We start from the raw sequence: 19,617 nt of genomic DNA, 5'->3' as shown, positions 1-19,617 counted from the left end.
ACACGTTTCACCGTTTGAGTTTGAAACTATTATTCTAAAAAGTAATAATTATTTAGTAAGACTAATATTTCTTGAATAAGTAGTTTGACCATAGTTTGATCAGAATTAAAAAAACTAAAATAATTATTTAGTAACACTAGTATTTCTTGAATAACTAGTTTGACCATAGTTTGACCACAATTTGACCAGATTTAACAAAAAATTCAAAAAAACTGAAATTCGAGCATATCTTTTTTTTCTTTAGAATTTGAGGATTCTAAAAGTTTGCAAACAGGCCTACGACGGTCAAAATCGGATGCGGATTTTCGTGCTGATTTTTTTGATATATTATGCATTTTTTTCGACATCGTATGCAAAAGATATGGTCGTTTTACTTTTTCCTAACACTTTTTTGCAAAACATGTCGAAATTTATGTTTTTAAATTTCCCTAACTACTAGATGTAGTAACAAAACTACATTTCAAAGGATTTTAATTTTTGAAGTTTTTATCATTTCTTTTATTTTTTACAAAACTGAAAAGGCGATACACAGGGGGGCGGTAGAGTTTGAAAATCGCCCTTTACTCCCGGTTTGTGTCTCCAACCGGGACTAAAGGTTAGACCCCTTTTGTCCCGGTCTATGACACAAACCGGGACTATAGGTTAGACTTTTAGTCCCGGTTTGTGTCACAAACCGGGACTAAAGGGCCTCGTGGGGACCCGGCCTGACGCCAGCCTACCACCACCCCTTTAGTACCGGTTCGTGGCTCGAACCGGTACTAAAGGTTCAACACGAACCGGGACTAATGCATAGCCGTTGGAACCAGGACTAGTGGTACCATTAGTACCGGGCCAAAGTCGAGCCGGGACTAGTGTGTCTCACGTAAGGTCGTTTTTCTACTAGTGTTATCTGTCCCACGAAAATCGGCAACAACCAGCCTATAAATACGAGAACAAAGGGTGGACTTGCAACTGAGGAAATAAAAATGGTCGGACCCAAATCGAGTCCAGTTGCGAGTCCACCCTTGACTCACAACTAGGACAAAAAAACTCTGAGCCTTGTTGCGAGTCGAGGATGGACTTGAAACTGACTGAAACAAAAATTGGGCGTGCCATAGTTGCTTATAAAGGATGAACTTGCAACTTGGACTAGAGCGGACCCGGTTTTATGTTGAGGGTGAAGTTGCCGTATAAAAGATATTGAAGAATTTAGAATGTGTTCCCATAACTTTTAAAAAGTATTTTCAAATTTATAAAATATTCACAATCTTATTCATGAACATGAAAAAGGAAAAATAAAAGACAAAATGAAAAAGATAGAAACAACAAAATAAACCAAAAGAAAAATCGGAGATAGAAAATAGTGAAAAGAAAGAAAAACATAAAGACAAAAAAAGAATTGGTAATAGCTTTTATAAAGAAAATGCATTCAAAAAATGGATAGAAAACACAAAACATTCAAAAAAATGAAAAAAAAAAACTGAGAACGCAGGATACCAGCGGACATATATAAAGAAAATAACACATAAGTCTAGGATTTCTGCCTCCGGTCGGCGCCGCCACAGATCCGCTCCTCTCTGGTGGCCCTAGGGCCATGGGGGTGTGGTGGATCTCGGAGGCCGGTGGGATGGCTCCGTTTTTAGTTGTTTCTTTCAGTTTGCTAGTGTTTTTGTCATGCTCAGGAAGACGAGACGACGGTGGCTCATTGAAGATGGAATAAAGGTCTCCCCGCCTAGACCCCGTTCCGGCGGTGCGTCTACCATCGTTGGTGGGCGTGTGGAGGTGTGTCTTCGGCGGACCTATCTTTGGTGGATTTGCTCGGATCTCGTCATTGTTCGTCTTCGTTCGTGTGTCTTTGAGTTGGATCCTTCTGATCTACGTTATTCTTCATCTGCGGCGGTTGCTGTTCTGGTGCGCTGGTCCTACGGGGCCTTAGCAGGACGACTTCTTGACTGTCTGCGACAACAAGTTGTGCCTGACTCCGGCGATGGAGGGGCGATGACGGCGGAGCGCCTTCGTCTCGCTTCAGTGCTTGTAGTCGTCGCTAGGTGGTCTATGAATCTGGATGTAATTTTTATTATTTTTGGTATTCGTTGTACTGCCATGATTGAAGATGAATAGATCGAAAAATTTCTCGTAAAAAAAAGACAGGGCAAAACGAGCAGCTAAAAAAACAGAAGAAAGGAGTGGCACGAGCGACTAGAAAAGCAACCCGACGAAGGCACTAGCGTACGAGCCACATCGACAGGGCAAATTTGTTTTTGCACGAATTTTATAGCCTTTAATCATGTGATGTACAACTTAGATGTGATATAACTAAAAAAATATCTAGATGTGAATTAGTCAAACTGCTGATTAAACGGAGGGAGAGGTACGGAGCCAAAAGAAGAAGCGCCTGCGGTGGCAGCGTTGAGGACGGGACGAGCACCAGGAGGCAAACAACAATGGTGTCGAGGACGTCTGTGGCGTTGCGGCGGCACCAGTGCCCTCGTGCACACACATCCTGTGTGTCAGGCTCGTGCCGGCGGCGGCAATGCGCGCACCTTGGGGAGAAGAACATGCCATGCAATGCTAAACGGCCGTTGGCCGTTCGTGCACGCAGTCCCAGCACGTCGGATGGCGCTGCACGCCCATGCTGTCGGCGCACCCAGGCAGCAAGAAGCATATCCTCACCATGCTCGCGGAACGGCAGCGACACGTACAGCGCCCCAGCCCCAGAAGTTTGAGATGCAGAAGCGCATATCCAAGCCAAGAAATGTCCTCTACGCAAGTGAAGGAGATCTTTCGTCAATCAATCCAACGTGGTGCTCCAATCCCACCAAGGTAATTAAACAATTATTTATTCAATCTTTTGCGTAGCACGGGCATTTGTATTTTCAGGTGCAAGACGATCTAACTACATCACTGCATCATCATCAACATGCTGGGACGTGTGCCCACAATGCCAGGACCAGATGTGTCACCATCGACATCATCGGGCGGACGACATCATCACATCAACATGTCACTCTCGTCAGGAACCGCGGGCTCAAGCCATCCTCTACAACATATACATTCACCGCCCGTGAGCACGTCGATGCCGTCAACATCAACCTCCCGCCCGACGTGAAAGGCTTCTACATCAACATGACTTCGCTGTCTTCACCCACTTAGCACCCGGTGAGTACGCCGACCACCTCGACACGCCCACATTCGCTGAAAATGTTGCCATGTCAGCAGATCCCGTGGCCAAGAAACGCCTATCATGTCAGAAATTCCGAGCCCTCAAACACCTACTACGGCAGCCAATCCGCGATCTCCACTTGCGCCAGCTGATCTGTCCCCCATACCCACGGCACCTCGAGGCAACCTCCCTCGCTGGAATCCGTCCACTGTGCCTACACACACCATGGTTACCTGCGCCCAAGCCAGCAAGTTTCTTTCCACCCCAAATACAACTAAACCCTAACCACATCCACCTCCGATAAAGCAGGTTTAAGATTGTATAGCACGAACTATGCACAACAAGCCCAGGGTGATTCGTAGATACAATGCCCTTGTATTCAAGAGTAAGAACTGTAGGGGTGATAAAATTAAAAATTGACCTATCGAAAACTAACTAATGCAGTTATGTAGTATACAGTCCAGTCAATACAGACACTTTGCATGTCAAAAGATCGAGTTGCTCTCTCATAACACTTTGCGTGTCTAAGCTATACTACAAGGTTTGGTAACAGTTGATTGATGTTTTACTTTTCGATGAATGTGCTAAATGTTAGCCTATGAAAAGAAACCAAAACTCGATATCGTTGCAGTTATGAATTCACAAATTTGTGAGTGAAATATATGTTTTCTTGTTCTACATTGGGGTGGTCACTGAGCCGAAACTATGAAAACCAATAGCACCATTATATTTCTGCAACTTAAATTGAAATTTGTCATATCAGGGGAAGCAAAAGAGCATTAGACCACTGCCTATCAAATCATTTGGAGTCCCTGGCTCATAACCTAATAGTGATGAAAATGAAAATCTTAATCAAGACAATAATATAATTTCACCTATGCAAATAGGTTACGCAATCTTAAATCAAGACCAAGCCTAGACTGGTTCCCACATAAAACTTTCAATTGGTATTATTGCTCTTGCAGAAGTGTACTAATATGATTAAACTGGGAAGGAAGTAACCCACACATCAATTAAACTGGACGTCTTCCGGCCTTTGACATAAAACAGAGCCACAAACAGGATCAAGAAGAGGACCGGGGCCGGTTGAGAGAAGACCAACTGGTGTGGATCGATCCGCCGGCAGGTGGGTGTGGATGTGGATCCGTCGTCAGCGGCAGCGGACAATCATATACAGTACTCCGCCACATACTATAGTACTAGTTAATAATCCTAAACAGAATTAGAATCAGCCACCGCCTCGCCAGGCCGGAGATCTGCACGCTCTTCGGCTCCTGACTCGCCTGTCCGGGAGCAGTGGGCAGCGGAGGCTCGGCTGCGCCCGCGGTCACAGCCACGGCCAACAACACGAGCACGGCGGCCGCGGCGAGCCACATCCTACGCATTCTCAGATTTGGGATGAGGATTGGGGAATGAGAATGGGGAGAGGAGAGAGCTTTTTCCTTTTCTAGAACTAGAAGAAGAAGGAGGAGGAGAGGAGAGAGCTGCGTAGTCGTAGCCTAGCCATTGCTCCAGGGAATGCCAAAGTCAATCTATCTCCCGGACAACAGCGAGGCAATGGCAGCTAATATCGTTAAAGTCCATATCTTTGTCACCCTTTTCACCCATGCGGCCTTAGTTCGCTTCTACCTATCCGCGAGGGGCCGTGGAGCCGACGTTGTGACCGAGATTAAATTTGGGGGGGGGGGGGGGGGGGGGGGGGGGGGGGGGGGGCAAAGCCCCCCCGGTTCCATCTTTATAGAATGAAACCATACATCTGTTGATGGTATAATTTGGCTACTTAGTATATGATGAGCCAAATTAAATCAATGATTTATCAAGCTGATCGGTTAATGAATTGTTAAAATATTGCCACAGGAATTTTCATGGAAGGTGAAGATACAAGTTCTATGAAGAATCATATGCTATACTGGACCATGGGCGTGATGCATGCAAGTGATATATATCTACGTATATGAAGAAGTGTGCTTAGTCCTGATGGCCATTATCCAATTTGATTTGCGACGTTGCTGGAATATTTAAATATTTTCTTTGTTGGCTCAAGGTATTTATACATATGCTTAGCCATTATATTTAGTGTGATGGTGACGTGGCTGGAATACTTTATTCATATATACAAGAGTGCATGCACGTGGATATGGCATAGATTTGCTACGTAATTAGATTGGCAAGTATATTTTTTTGTAGACGTATGCTACATGGTAATTGAATCAAGAAAGGCTAGTCCTGATCGGTTTTAGCTTCAGAGTTGTAATCTTATACGCCAAGTCCAGTGTGCCATATATATGTAAGGCCGTGGCCGATTGAAAAAAGAGAACAATCGATCTATCAATACAAACTACTTTTTCACGTACGTCTATTTTCTGCTACTTCCTGCCGAGCCCTAGCAGCCCTAGGATTTGGCGATCTTTGCCGTTTTGCGCTGGAAAGCGGCCGGTTCTCCTCCACGAAAGCAAGGAAATCTTTGTTGCTTTGCTCGTAAAGCAATCGTCGTCGTCACGAAAGCACGACGGTTATCCTGGTGTTGCACGGCGATTTCGCGTGCCAACACAATTGGCGACTCCGCTGGGGACGAGAAGAAGAAGTGCTACACGATAAGTACCGAGTCCAAGAACGGGAGCGACATCGACCCGGAGAACGTCATCGCCGTCACACTCGACGATCTGTCGGAAGATGTTCGGCGCGAGCTTGAAGAGGAGCTTGAGAAAGAAAAGGTTGAGAGGTTGAAGTTAAGTTGGCTGGATACGCGAAGACGAGGAACGGAGTCGTCAAAAAGGTAGTTCCGAGCCCTTCCGATGCTCAGGTAAAAAACTCAACCGAAGAAATTGCTCATCTAATTGATGTGTCCGTAGCTAGTAAATATGGTTCTGATATGGAAAATATGACACGTACAATTACTCGAGCAGTAGCTAATAGACTTGAAGAATTTAAGGTGCAGTTTAATAAAGATCTTGAAAATTGTCTACCTGGTCATGTACGCTCATTAGCGCTGCAAGTCAATGATGAGTATTTTGGAAAAAGACCGATGCCACCAGAGAGTATCAGATTTAGCAATTTGCCAAGTAATATACATACGCCTAGTGCATCGGCTAATACTATGCAGCCTCACGTCCCTTTAAACAATAATCTGGATGGCCGGGACTATGTTTGTAGTTCGGCTAATAATTTTGTTCCTAGTACTACTGCTGCTATTGTTTCAACTTCGGTTCCAGAAAATCACAATAGCAATAACCGAGTTTTGGGTTTAATTCTAATATGCAGCAACCTAGTTATCGGACAGTGGCATATAGTACGCCACCACTGCCGCCTGTCGGTACCGGGGTTCCGTATGGGCCGGTACCTGATTCATATTTTGGTGGGTCTCCGTTGCAAACTTCGCATGCTCCAATTTCTTTGCCGGAATTTTCACCACGTGCTTGTGTTCCATCTGCTCCACAAGCCAGTTCTCTACAGCCCAATAATAATTTTAAGGATCAACTTGCTAGTATACTTAGAGAATTTGGTTTAGAACCTAAGGGTAGAGCACGTGCATATCAAAAACCATACCCTGATTACTTTGACCCGACACCATATCCTCGTGGTTTTAGAATTCCAGATTTTTTTAAATTTACGGGGGAAGATGGTAGATCTACTTTTGAGCATGTGGGACAATTTTTAGCACAATGCAGCGAGGTCGGCACATCGGATGTTTTTAGATTAAAATTGTTTCCATTATCTTTATCCGGTACTGCATTTACTTGGTTTACATCGCTTGCTCCTAATTCTATTTCAACCAGGGCACAATTGGAGCAAAAATTTCATGAGTATTTTTATAGCGGTGAAACAGAACTTCGACTTTCAGATTTAACTATGGTTCGCCGCGCCCCCTTGCTGCCACGTCCACGGGCCGATGATGCCGTGCTCTCGGACGAGAAATCAAGCCCCCGAAATACCGTCGGGTACGTCTTCGCCCTCACCGTACCGGACTGCCGACCAAAGCGACGTGGTGGTGAGCAGCGCAACTTGCCACTGTATTTGCCAGTTGGCAAACCTCCTTTGCGTTTCCTACCACAAGACTTCTCTTGGTGTCCAAGATATCCACATGTATAACAAAAATGTGGCAGCTTCTCGTACTGAATCTCAAACTCCATCTTAGTTCTTGTACCCTGCAGCTTGGCGAACATAGCTACTGAAGTTTCCAGCGGACGGTACACCGGGATCTCCACCCTGACCCGAATAGAGTTACCAGCCTTCTCATTGAGCTCCGCTTGTAAGATCTTTCCCAGATTAACACATAATGCTTTCACCACTGCATCGGTCCTCCAGTTCATGGGCACATCAAGAATACGTACCCATATCCTCATCTTATCCAGCTTATAGTCCGACACTTTCCTCATACCATCATAGGCTTCAATTAACAACGGATCGTGCTCATACTGCCATGGCCCCCCTCGAAGGATTCTTGACATATCGGCCTCGCACCCGAAGTGCACGAGGTACTTATTATTTCCCTGGTACGAGTAATCAAAATCCTCCTTTAGCCGCCATCCATCTACAATGTTATCAAATAGGGCGCTAGGCGATGGCCGGTCCAGGGAATACACCAGCATGACCACGGACCAAGGATGCGCCTGTTGCTGCAGTACACCGTCCTCCTCAAGGTCCACCTCCGCTAGCTCTACCTTGCCCTCAAAATCTTCTCCTTCCCTGAAGTCCTCTGGCCCTTCAACCTCCCGCTCGGCGCGATGCCGGGTCGTCGACGGCGCCGCCGTCTCGTCCGCCGTCTTCATCTGCGTCCAGATCGTCAACGATTGCATCTGCAGGTTGATCCGCCTAGCAGCCACAGCTCCCCCATTGGAAGGCTTCGGGCATGCAGCGACCACGGAGGGAGCCCTATATGCGCCCCCACCAACCTCCGGGATCACTTCGACCGCCGGTGACTTCTTGCCTTTCTCGCTCGCGGACGACGACATCTCGGCTAACAGCGGCGACGATGGCTTGAGAGTTGTGCGATCTGGTGGCTTACGCGGTTCCTGATGCGTTCGTTCCCAGACCCTAGATGGGTTTTTGTAGGCAGACTGCGTCTCAGCCTTGCGTCGGGGGTTAGGGCACCCAGAACCCAACTCGCATACCGCAGAGTCTCGGGGCCACGAGGGGCCGCGCGACCGCTCGGCGGACTCGGCCGCCACAATTCCGACTCCTAGGCTTGCCCTAGGCACGGAAGGAAGGCCACACACGGCCGGCACGGCGGCCGGAGGTGGTGGCGGCTGGGCATACGCCTCCAGATCGCCAGGGCTAGGAAACCCTAACGACGACATGAGTGCGGTATGATATTGATAGCTCTGTGTGCTCGTGCCGTGTGGTACGTACAAGATATCAGTGTGGCTACAACTCCCTAAAGTCCCATCAGGTGGTGGTTGGTTGCTGGAAAATGTGATCGACATTGAGGACATACTACGACCAATGTGCCTAGACATCACTCGTAACGGTGGCAATGTGGGAAGAGGAGTGGCGACGTGGTGCTGCTGAAGGTACGCAAGAATGTTCGTTGTGTAGTTCTTGATTTGGAGTCGAAGGAGATGCATATCCAAAAGAGGGGCTCCTCGTTGCTGGAGATCGACCTATCATATCACCTAAACACCATGAAAGTGTTCTCCTAGCAAGCAAGCTGCCCCGGCAAGTAGGACTGTATGACAGAGTATTAGTTTTGGTATTCCATGAGTCATGCAATTGCTTTTAGATATTTATTTATCATTGATGGGTATAAAATATACAACCCGTTCTAGATTTTTATGTTAGACAATAACTGGACTTACCGGTACTTCACCCTGATATGAAGGAAGACCTTTTAAAAATTATATATTTTCCAAATTTCATACAAATCTGAAACTATTACTATTTTAGTTTTATACTTCCGATAGACCCCCCTTGAACACATCAACGGTTGTGATTATCCTATACCCCTTCATAAGGATGGGCATGATGGTCTTTTTTGAAAGTACGTCGTCCGCACTGGGACTGAAAAATCTTGCCATTCAAAGCAGGACGTAATAATCCTGGAAAAACGAGATAGTACGCACAAGAAATCGAACTCTGCACCTTGTCCTCGAACTACACATCTTTGCCTCTCTACTACGCAGCCTGTTTGTGACAAAAATAGCACAAACTATATAAGAAATCCAGGCCGATGCGCAAGACCGGTCCATCAGCCCATCAATCTGGATATCTCAAGAAAAAAGGTTTGCTGCATAATAAAGCTTGTTAAAAACTTGGCGACCAGCTAGACAATAGTTTATGGTTAGACGAAGGGAAATAACCTTTATGACTTCAACCTTCTATAAGGATATGAAATTATCAAATGTAGGATTCCTGCCATCCGTGGAGATATTTTCTAAAATGGCAAAACACCTCCATTCACTTGAGGCATGTGAGAAACACCTTTGCTTTTTGAGGCGTTTCATCAAAATGCCTAAAAAAATCGTTCAAACCTGGTATGGATAACTACCATGGTCATGCCCACCTTCTTGAAAAAATTAGGGTCATTTCAGAATGTCCAAAACTAGACCATGTTTAATGGAGGGTGTTCGAGTTGTCTAGAAGGCTCCGCCTGAGGGTACGTTGTTTCTCGACATCCTTAAAATGGCCTAAATTTTTTTCCACCATCTTCTATGATCAAATCAAGGCACCATGCCAAGTTGTTTGAGTTTTTGATAATTCTCGCATTTTCTGGAGTTTTTTTGGGTGAAAATTGGCCAATAAATGGCTGGATGTGACACAACTTGCATATGATGTCGGAAATCTGTTCAAACCTGGCATGGATGCCTACCATGGGCATGCCCACCTACTAGAAAATGTAAGGGTCATTTCATGCATGCCAAAAATAGATCATGTTCAATAAAGAGTGTTCGGGTATGTGAGAAGGGTGTGTTTGAGAGCATGTTTTTTTGGCATACATCAAATGACCCCAATGTTTCCATTATCTTATATGACCAATTAAAGGCACTATGCCAAGTTGTTTTGGTTTTCAATAAATTTGGCATTTTCTGGAGTTCTCTTGGACAAAAATGCCGATAAATGGTCGGACATGTGGCAGCTTGTATACGGTGTCGGAAATTGTTCAAACTGGCATGGATGATTACCATGGGCATGCCCACCTGCCTGCAAAAATTGGGGTCATTTAGAAAATGTTCAAAACATAGACCATGTTCAACAGAGGATGCACCCGGATGGGCATGCCCATGTAGGCAACCATGCTAGGTTTGGCCTACCCAGACATGAACATGGCGTTTTTTCGACATTCTTGATATCGTTCCAACTTTTGCAAGCTGGTGGGCATGCCCATGGTAGGCATCCATTCCAGTCCAAAGGGAAAGTATATTTAAAATCATACTCTGAACATGTACTTAAAATTGTTATTTTGAGTTTTAACATAAGTAATAAATAAACATAGATAAAATTGAAAACCCTAAATGCTTTTTTAAAGCATTTAGTAAATATTTAAATAAAAAATTCTATAAAATCATTATTTTTGAAATTCACTTAAAACTTGTATTTCGGCACAACTAGGCGATGACATCGCTCGCCGGGATCATGTTGGGCTGGCCCAAGAGCTTGTGGATTTGAAAAAAGTTCATCAATTTTTTATAAATATATTCATGGATTTGAATTTTTTTTGCAAAGTTCAAAAAATGAATCACAAAAAGGGTTTGCAAGAAGCGTTCTTGGTTTTGGGAACATCGGCTTACCAGCCACTTTTTCCGGTTTTGGGAACCTTCTCGAAGGACGTGAACCGCATTTTTTTCTTTTCTTTTTTTCTTTTTATCTTCTATCTTGTTTTATTTTTTATTTTTCGTATTCTTTCAATTTTCGTTCTTCTTTTGTTTATTTTTTCTATTTCTTATATATTGAAAATTTTCAGAATTCAAATTATGTTCCTATTTTTCTGATTCTTTGTCGAATTCATTTTTTTAAAAATGTTTGGGTTGAAAATTTTGTCTTCTCTTTTTTGAAAAATATTCGTGTTTCGACATATTGAGCAAGTTAGAAAGAGATGAACATTTTATGTACAATTTTTAAAAATACTAATATGTGTATTTTATTAAAAAAGGAAAGTAAAAACCCAAGAGAAAACCGTGCATAAAAAACCAAAGGAAATCAGAGTGTAGGTGCTGTGTTTTTTCTTAGCGTTATTTATCTTGCACAAGAGGAAGAAAACAAGGTTACAAGGTACACCAAATTATCTATCCCAGATGGATGTGCGCTTACGCATTGTGCATGAGGAGTGTATTTCGAATCCTGGGTTGGACATCTGGTTTTTTATTTTTATAAATCTTAAAAAAGAAACTAAACAGGCTGAGCCATGAGGGAGGTGTGATGGGAATTGTACGAACCTATGGCGTACACCTTTTAGTGGATACAATTTGTGAAATGGTCATACTATCCTTTATACGTTTTGTGAGGCGGGGTCTACCGAAGCGGGACTCTTAGTTTTATGTGCTTTATATCACGTGGTTATGATTCTCTTTAACGTGCAAAGAAGAGCCATGGAGATGAAACATGTACGTCAGTACGTGCACACCAAAAGCTCGATCAGGTGCCATTGAGTGGCATTGACCAACAACGGGACACAACCGGAGATCTCCTGCTCCATATTGTCATCCAGCGTGCATTGGAAGGGATTCATGAGATTCTTCTTCGCGTGGAATTCCCCTTTTTTTGAAAAAGAGTCCAATCTATTACAAAGATTCACCGAAAGTAGAAAGCACCTCGAACATAATAAATATTACATCGAGATCAATGGACCACCGAACGACCATTGCCGCAATCAAAACGAGCCGCCGGCACGCCGCCCCCATACCGGAGCCGACCTGTCCTTGTCGATGACAGCCGGTAAGTCTTCGTGCACATGCCACTAAGGACCAACGCCCTGGAGCCACAGTCGTCGTCGTTGAATCCTTCAGAAATGGAGGGGGCCTTGCGAGAGAAACCAGAGTGCAGGAGAAAGGGATACCGAGGTGGTGGCTGAAACCTGAAGCTGCATGTGTTGAAAATTCAGAATGTTCAAAGTTCAGTCGAGAAGCTACCTGCAAGTGTTAAAAATTCAGAATGCTCAGAACAAGGCAAAGCAGAGTAGAGGGGAGAAAGGAACCACCAGGATGCAAGCTCAGTCCGATGGCCCACGATCCTGCTTACTCAATGTTCAGATTAAATCTACTTTTTTTTCCCACCAAAAGCATGTTGATTGTTCTACATTATTACAGACCGTAGGAAACAGATAAATTCAGGTTCATCGGTTCACACTATTACAATTCAGTAAATCAAACAATTCTTCATCATTGTCCCATTCTAGTTTGCCCAAAATAAGAAGGTACTGAACAATGGATGCACGGCAACAAATAAAGTGTAAAACCGAGCTACAGATTCAACACCGACATGGCCGGCTCTGTGCCACGTCTCATGTTTCCAGCCTGCTTACATGCGCTGCAGTCTTCAGGCAACACCGACACGGCCGCCTGAACATGTTCAGATTATTCCACTGCTGGAACTACTCCCTGCTTTATTACAGACCACAGTGTCTTGCACACGGTGTATAGTCCACGTCTCAGGCAATGGAAACAAAGCAAAGTAAGAAGAATCAAAATAAATAAATACATAGCCTCGGAACAGCTATGACAACTAAATTCATAATAAAATGTCTTCGCTCGTACATTTGAAAACAACCACCTATCGTCAGTCCGATGTTGGATTTCAGATGATGATTTCTAACATTCACCCTTCGTGCTGATTGATTGGCTGTGATTATGAACACATCATCTTGCTTGCAGCTATTGAACTATGTTCTTCTTGCGGCCCTTGAGAAGATGTTGGGTTTCTGAAAGTGGAACAAAACTCCAGCTTCTGACAATCAAGAGGCCTGCAAATACAAGTCAGGGAAGTCAAAAATTAAAGCATGCTATCAGTAGTTTATGTTATTAGGTGAACAAATATATTTTTCTTCACAAAATGAGTTAACAGTGCAAAAAAGAAATGAATCTAACCCATCACTCGCAGCTTATTTAGCTTAGTATATGTACAGAACAGCCAACACTTACCGGTAGCTATAGTTTTCCAGTCATCGAATCCTTTCCTGTAAGCCTTTCTTTGTTAGTACAACAGTAACTCTTATTATGTGTCTAATCTTAGTTAGATCACCACTGCATTCATTTGCTTCTCTCTTTTGCCGAAGCTTCTCTATGAGTTCTTCTGACGTGTCAATCAGATATAGTTCTTCAAGGGCTGTGAGATGCTCAACACCATGAGGAAGAAACTTCAGTTCAGGACAGACTAGCAAGCAGAGTTCGGCAAGGCTTCCCATTGCACCCTCTTCTATTTCTACTTGGTTGAGGTGCGGTGCATCCCATATAGATAGAAACCGAAGTTTTGGAAAAGACCATGCAGTGAAGTGACTGGAAAGATGAGATAATTTGAGGTATCGATGTCTTTTCGACCTGCCCTTCTAAACCAACTTTGTGAACCGTTGGAGGTAAACAAAATCCCTTCAGCTGCAACACCTCCTTCTCACCCATAGCTGTGATTTGTAGATGCAGAAGATGTCTCATTTTTTTTGATAGAATTTCTCAAGTCAGCAGAGTGTCTAGTTTCCATATTGCAGACAGCAAATGTTCTTAGCTGTGTTAAAGCTGCTACACCCTGCAGAACTTCTGAACTTGCTTCCACACGTTGCAGAGCATGCAGTGAATTTCTTTGTCAACACAACATGCAAACAGGTATCTCAACCTCTGATTGCAACCTTCCTATTTCTTCAGGTAGACTTCCAATATCAGTATCTCTAAGGCCCAAATACCGCAGATTGAACAAGCTGAATACCTCCGTTGGAAGCATCTTGATACTAGTACCTTGCAGATCCAATGTTGATAGCAGGTTTGAAGATTCTAGGATAGGCCTCAGTAAATCAATATTGAGATACCTGTTAAAAACATGGATTGCACGGACATGTCGCAAAAGATTCACTCAGGGGTTGAAGGTTCCCACTCTGAATTGATATGCGACGTGTGTGCTCTACAGAGAATGCCCCTTTAACAAAGAGGCCAGTTGTCTCATCGTTGTCCTTGAACCGCTCTGCACCTTTAAGATAAGCCTGCATACTCTCAAGCTCCTCCTTGGCTTCATGAATCTCATCAAAGAGAACACTGCGGGCAGACGCTTCACTGCAAAGCAGCGATAAGCCGAACGCTGAGTGACCTGACCTAGCTTCGGCTTTGCTGAGCTCTTTTCTTTTCTTTTTGCACCAGGAAAACGTTTATTTTCCACCGACTGATTTCTCTCGCCTGTAAGCCGCATCTGCTTCCTGACACATGTTCCCGTGGATCATATGAAACTCTTGTATAAATGGAAATGTAAAAATGTAAAATAGTTAATCGTGTATATGAAAAATGTTTGTGACAACTATAAACTATCACACATTTCAAAAGAAATGTACATGACAATGTAAAAAATGTTTATACAATGTAAAATAATTATACGTGCAATTCAATAAAAACGTTTAATATATTGAAAAGATGTCCATTACATTTAATAAAAAATCTTCGCAAGTTTCGACAACTTGTTTGTAACATTTTCAAGAAAAAAAATGTGTCCATTGTTAAAAAAAGGTTTTTTATCATTTTTTTAAACGTCTATTTTGAAAAACAAAATTGCTTAACATGTATTTAAAAAAACAATTAAGACTTGATTTTGCAAAAAATGATAGACATGTATTTAGATAATGTTAAACGGGTGTAAAAAATGTTTGAAATATGTACAGAAAATGTACAAAGGTGTATAAAAAATAATAGATATGTATTGACAAAAAGTACACAATGAAAATTGACAAAGGAAACAAAAAAATATGTAAAAACAAAAAAACCAAGAAAAAAATAAAATAAAGATTGAAAGAAAACGTTGAAAAAAAACAGAATCCAAAGCATAAAAGAAGAAGAAAAACTGGTGGAGAAACAAAAAATGAAAGGAAAAAAAGAAGAAAACGAAAAAGAAAACAAAGAAACCAGACCAAGGCAATTGAAGCTTGGACCAAATGAGGACGAGCGAATGCAATGAACGTCTAACATATAAATAGGCTGACCATAGGCGATTTCTAATAGGAATCGGTACGGGCGAGACATAGCATTTGCGCAAATTAGATCCCTTGCAAAATGCTCACCGACCACCAACTATGGTCTTGGGCTCGCCTCGCTTGTTCCACTATGCGGGATTCTATTGTTTTGGTTTTTCGTTCGCACCTCTGTTGAGGCACCCAAAAAAAATCTTAGTACCAGATTTTGATTGATTGCAGAAAGTTCATAAAATAAAAAATTATTCACGTATTTGAAATATGTTCATGAATTTAAAGAAATAGAAAAACCATGAGTTTTTAAAAGTTCATTTATAATTTTTTTCATGAATTTAAGAAAATGTCAATGAACTTAAAAATATTCCTGAATTAAAAAATGTTCATGAATTCACCAAATTCGTAGGAATTGAAAATGTTCATAAAATAATATGTATGCAAATTTTCAAAATGTTACTGTATATTTTATTTACATTTATGAATTTTAAAAGGTTCATATTTTGGTGAAATTCTTCTTGAATTTAATTTTTCTAATTTGAACTTTGTTCAGGAATTAAAAAAATAATGAATTCATAAATTATCCATTAATGTTAAAAAGTGTTCAGGAATTTTGAGAAAGTGCATGAATTAAAAATTGTTAATGAATTGGAAAAACGTCCATGAATTAAAAAATGGTGCTATGCCGCACTTGTATCATGCGTGTGTTAGATGAATGGTGCTATGCCATTTCTGTTGTTCAATTGCTGTAACCTGAGGAATTTGCCCACCACAATTTTGTTGTTGAAGAATTTGGAAACATAGCGGCAGTGAGTGTTGTATGTTTATGATGGGTGTTTTGGTACTGTTCAGCTAGGGCAGCTGTTACCGTTAGGAGTGTTCTGGATGTCGGTATCTAAAGTGTTCTGGAGAAGACAGTGTGAATAGTGTGTTTGTGACATTTCAAATGGTAGGTGTTGATTGTACCAAGGTTGTCTGTATCTGGAGGTGAATTAGGCCAACTGAAGGTTTTATCTGGTCTATTTGTTCGCAAGAATATTTTAGTTCCTCTTGTTGATTCAGTTCCTCATGCATTCAGCGGATCAACAGCAGATATATGAACTAGAGATAACAAACACATGAATCCATCAAAGCAAGCTAGCATATTAGTCACCTTCATTGCAGTTCATCTTTAATCCCTTGCCTGATATATAGTATTAGATTTACTGAACAAGAAACGAAGTTGATAAATAGCTATTCCGTGCCAAGGGAAAACATGAGTTGCACAATTAGTTAGTAGCCATAGCTATACAATTAATGTGGCACAATATTTATTTCAGCGGTCTAGATGGCACACTGGAAGTGGAAGACAACCTACATCAACACTTGTATATTGTCTAGGATTTCAAATCCATGCTTAAAAGGATATGGGTTTGATTGTGATATTTACAAAACTTTCTTGTTTGTGTATTTTCCAATACAATATTGAAAAAAAAAACAGAACAGGAAAGTGACAGGATATGCATACACCCATCTGTTGCTGCTCTTCTCGTCGCTCTTCACCTGTAAATACAGTCCGCTGGTTGCATCTTTATACACATCAGAATTCAGTCCCTCTTTTCCAGCCTATTTGCTCTCTCTCTGTTGATGGCCATATTGAGTCCTTGACTGCAGTTTTGCTACTGTTAATTTTTTTTTCATTCATGTTAGGATCACTGTTTTAAATAGCCCGCTATAGCACGCTATAGCATTTACAGAAGGTCTTGCGCTAAGAGACTTTGATCCAAACAAATGAACAAACATTTTAAATAGCTCGCTATAGCTTCGCTATAGCATGCTATAGCATTTAGAAAAGGTCCGCCGCTAAGAGGCTTAGCGCGCTATTTAAAACTATGGTTAGGATAGCCTGTACTTTTCAATTGGTGCGATGACGGTGGCTCGTTACTGAAAGAGAATGAAAGGGTTAGCGAATACACATGTTCAACATACATAACCGTTGAGTGATCATATATACCTGTCCTAGTGATTACATTGCCTTCTTTCTACTGTACTCGATACTTTCTGATCCCTGGAGCATACTGATAGCCTTTTTTATCGAAGGCCTCTTGGTGCGGTCTGGATGCACGCAGATCATACCTACCTGAATGCATCTCCTTATTTGTTCGCAAACTGTTTCTAGGAATAAATACCTTGGCGATCTCTGCAACACATTTCTCCATTTCTTAAGCATCTGTGGAATCGAAACAAACATCTAGAATGTTAGTTTGCAAAATGTAAAATGCAACATCATGTCTGTGAAACAAAGATCCTTCATTTCTAAATTTGAGACATTATTTCCTTACAAGCTTGATAAAGTCATCTGATGGTGTTATAGTAACGTCTGGGTAGTCCCTGTGTCCTGTTACTACCTCCAAGATTATGACACCCAAACTGAATATGTCTGACTTCGGTGTAATTTTACCTCCAAGTATAAATTCTGGTGCCATGTAACCTCTGAATGACAACAGGAATACAATTTTTAAGTGTTAAGTGACCCTAATGAAAACAAATGTTATTTCTTATGACTATAATGCATGGTACTTAAAACTGGCATTAACTTACAATGTTCCATCACGAGATTTAGTGCAGATAGTTTGTTCTTGGTAAAGTAGTCTGGACAGACCAAAGTCTGTGATTTTTGGTGTCATACCGTCATCAAGCAATATGTTCGCCGGTTTCAGATCCAGGTGGATAATAGGCTTATCGACATCTTCATGAAGGTGACATAAACCATAGCAAATCCCCTCAATTATATTGTACCGTGTGCTCCAATCAAGTCCAGAAGATTCATCTACATGTGTAACCAGAAGAAGAGCAAGCATTCTGAGACAGATGTTACATAAAAAAAATTGTTGTTGTTCCCTAGATAATACTTTATGAAAGGACTACGAAATTTTACAGCATGTTTCCATTTTTTGCTTGTAGACTGATACCAGAGCCACACATTGATCCATCATAAAACTTAATATATGTGAATAAAATATTGTTTTCTTAGAGCTATATGTTCAAAGCTTGTCAAACTGGACAAACTATAGTTTAAAACAAAGATGGAACGAAGAAACAACTTGATATATGCTTATCAAGGCTTCCATTTGACATATACTCCAAGCAAAGTAACATTTCTGCCATCTCAGCAAAGACGTATTTCCCATCGTATGGCAAACACTCTTTCTGTATTTCGTAGCAGTGGCCTAGACATCACACTATATTGGGGTGCTGAAGCATGGTAAGATGACAGACCTCGCTCTCGAACTGATCCTGCAGGCCTGGCTTTAACGACGACATGATCTTCTTCACAGCAATCATTTCCCCATTTCTCTCCACTCCCTGTTTGTGTTTTTGGACCAAGTGCAGTTACGGACAGAGATAAGTATGTTTGAATCAAAAGAAACACATGCAACCTTGGGGTAATGTTCAATGACTTATACCTTATATACCACACCAAAACCACCATGGCCAAGTATTCGCTTGCCGGAGAAGTTATCTGTGATCTCTTTTAAATATTGCAACGGTATATTGTATGGTCTTGAACTCACAGCTTGCAGTACTATGGTCTTGATCTCTTTTAATGCTATAAAGCACATAATCTCAGCACTTGGTGCAATAAAAAAATATTGGCATCCAAACGAAGATGATAATTGTGCAACAGTCAGTTTATTGTATATGGTACCTTACCAGAGTTGTTTTGATTTGGAATCACTTGAGCATTTCCAGGAACCAGTTGTGTCTGCGTCTCCAAAGGGTGCAGTTTCAGAGGAATCCTCCGCAAATAATCAGACTAGGTAATACAAGAGAACATGATGTAAAGTTCGATACCAAATTACTAATAGTGACTTGCAACCAACAATTCTTGTGTGCTTAGCAGTTTAGCACGGTCAAGAAGGTGTTTCAGCTTTTAACATTTGAATTCAAAAAATGTCATCTAGGCAGCAAAACACACTGCCTCAACTAAGCGATATGAAAAAAAAAATCCAAATAAAAATAGTGACAGTGTGCCCCAACTTTATCCAATAAACAAATATTCACCAGCATACACTAGTGCAGAACCAGGATTTATCACCGGTTCGTAAGGGCCTTTAGTGCCGGTTCTGCAACCGGCACTAAAAAGTAGGGACTAAAGGTCCCCCCCTTAGTACCGGTTCGGCACGAACCGCCACTAAAGTGCACCCACGTGGAACGAGCCAGCGCCGGGGGCGGGGAGCCCTTTAGTACCGGTTGTTAACACCAACCGGTACTACAATATGTGGGGGGTTTTGGTTTTATTTTTTATTTTTCCTTTAATTTTGTGTTTTTCATTTAATTCTTTTTTGTTTGCTGGTATTTTACGATACTACATATTGTACACGTTATGCATATATATAAATAAAATTTCCCG

At 41.9% G+C, this 19,617-nt stretch overlaps 1 pseudogene; it reads right to left on the bottom strand.

Moving 5' to 3' along the window:
- Positions 1–17,146: 17,146 nt before the first annotated feature.
- On the bottom strand, positions 17,147–19,199 carry LOC109782817 (cysteine-rich receptor-like protein kinase 44; annotated as a pseudogene).
- Between the last annotated feature and the right edge of the window lie 418 nt (positions 19,200–19,617).

Source organism: Aegilops tauschii, chromosome 7 (genome assembly GCF_002575655.3).
Source record: "Aegilops tauschii subsp. strangulata cultivar AL8/78 chromosome 7, Aet v6.0, whole genome shotgun sequence".
NCBI lineage: Eukaryota > Viridiplantae > Streptophyta > Magnoliopsida > Poales > Poaceae > Aegilops > Aegilops tauschii.
Note: the sequence above shows the minus strand (reverse complement) of the source record. Positions and strands in the feature narration are given on the sequence as shown.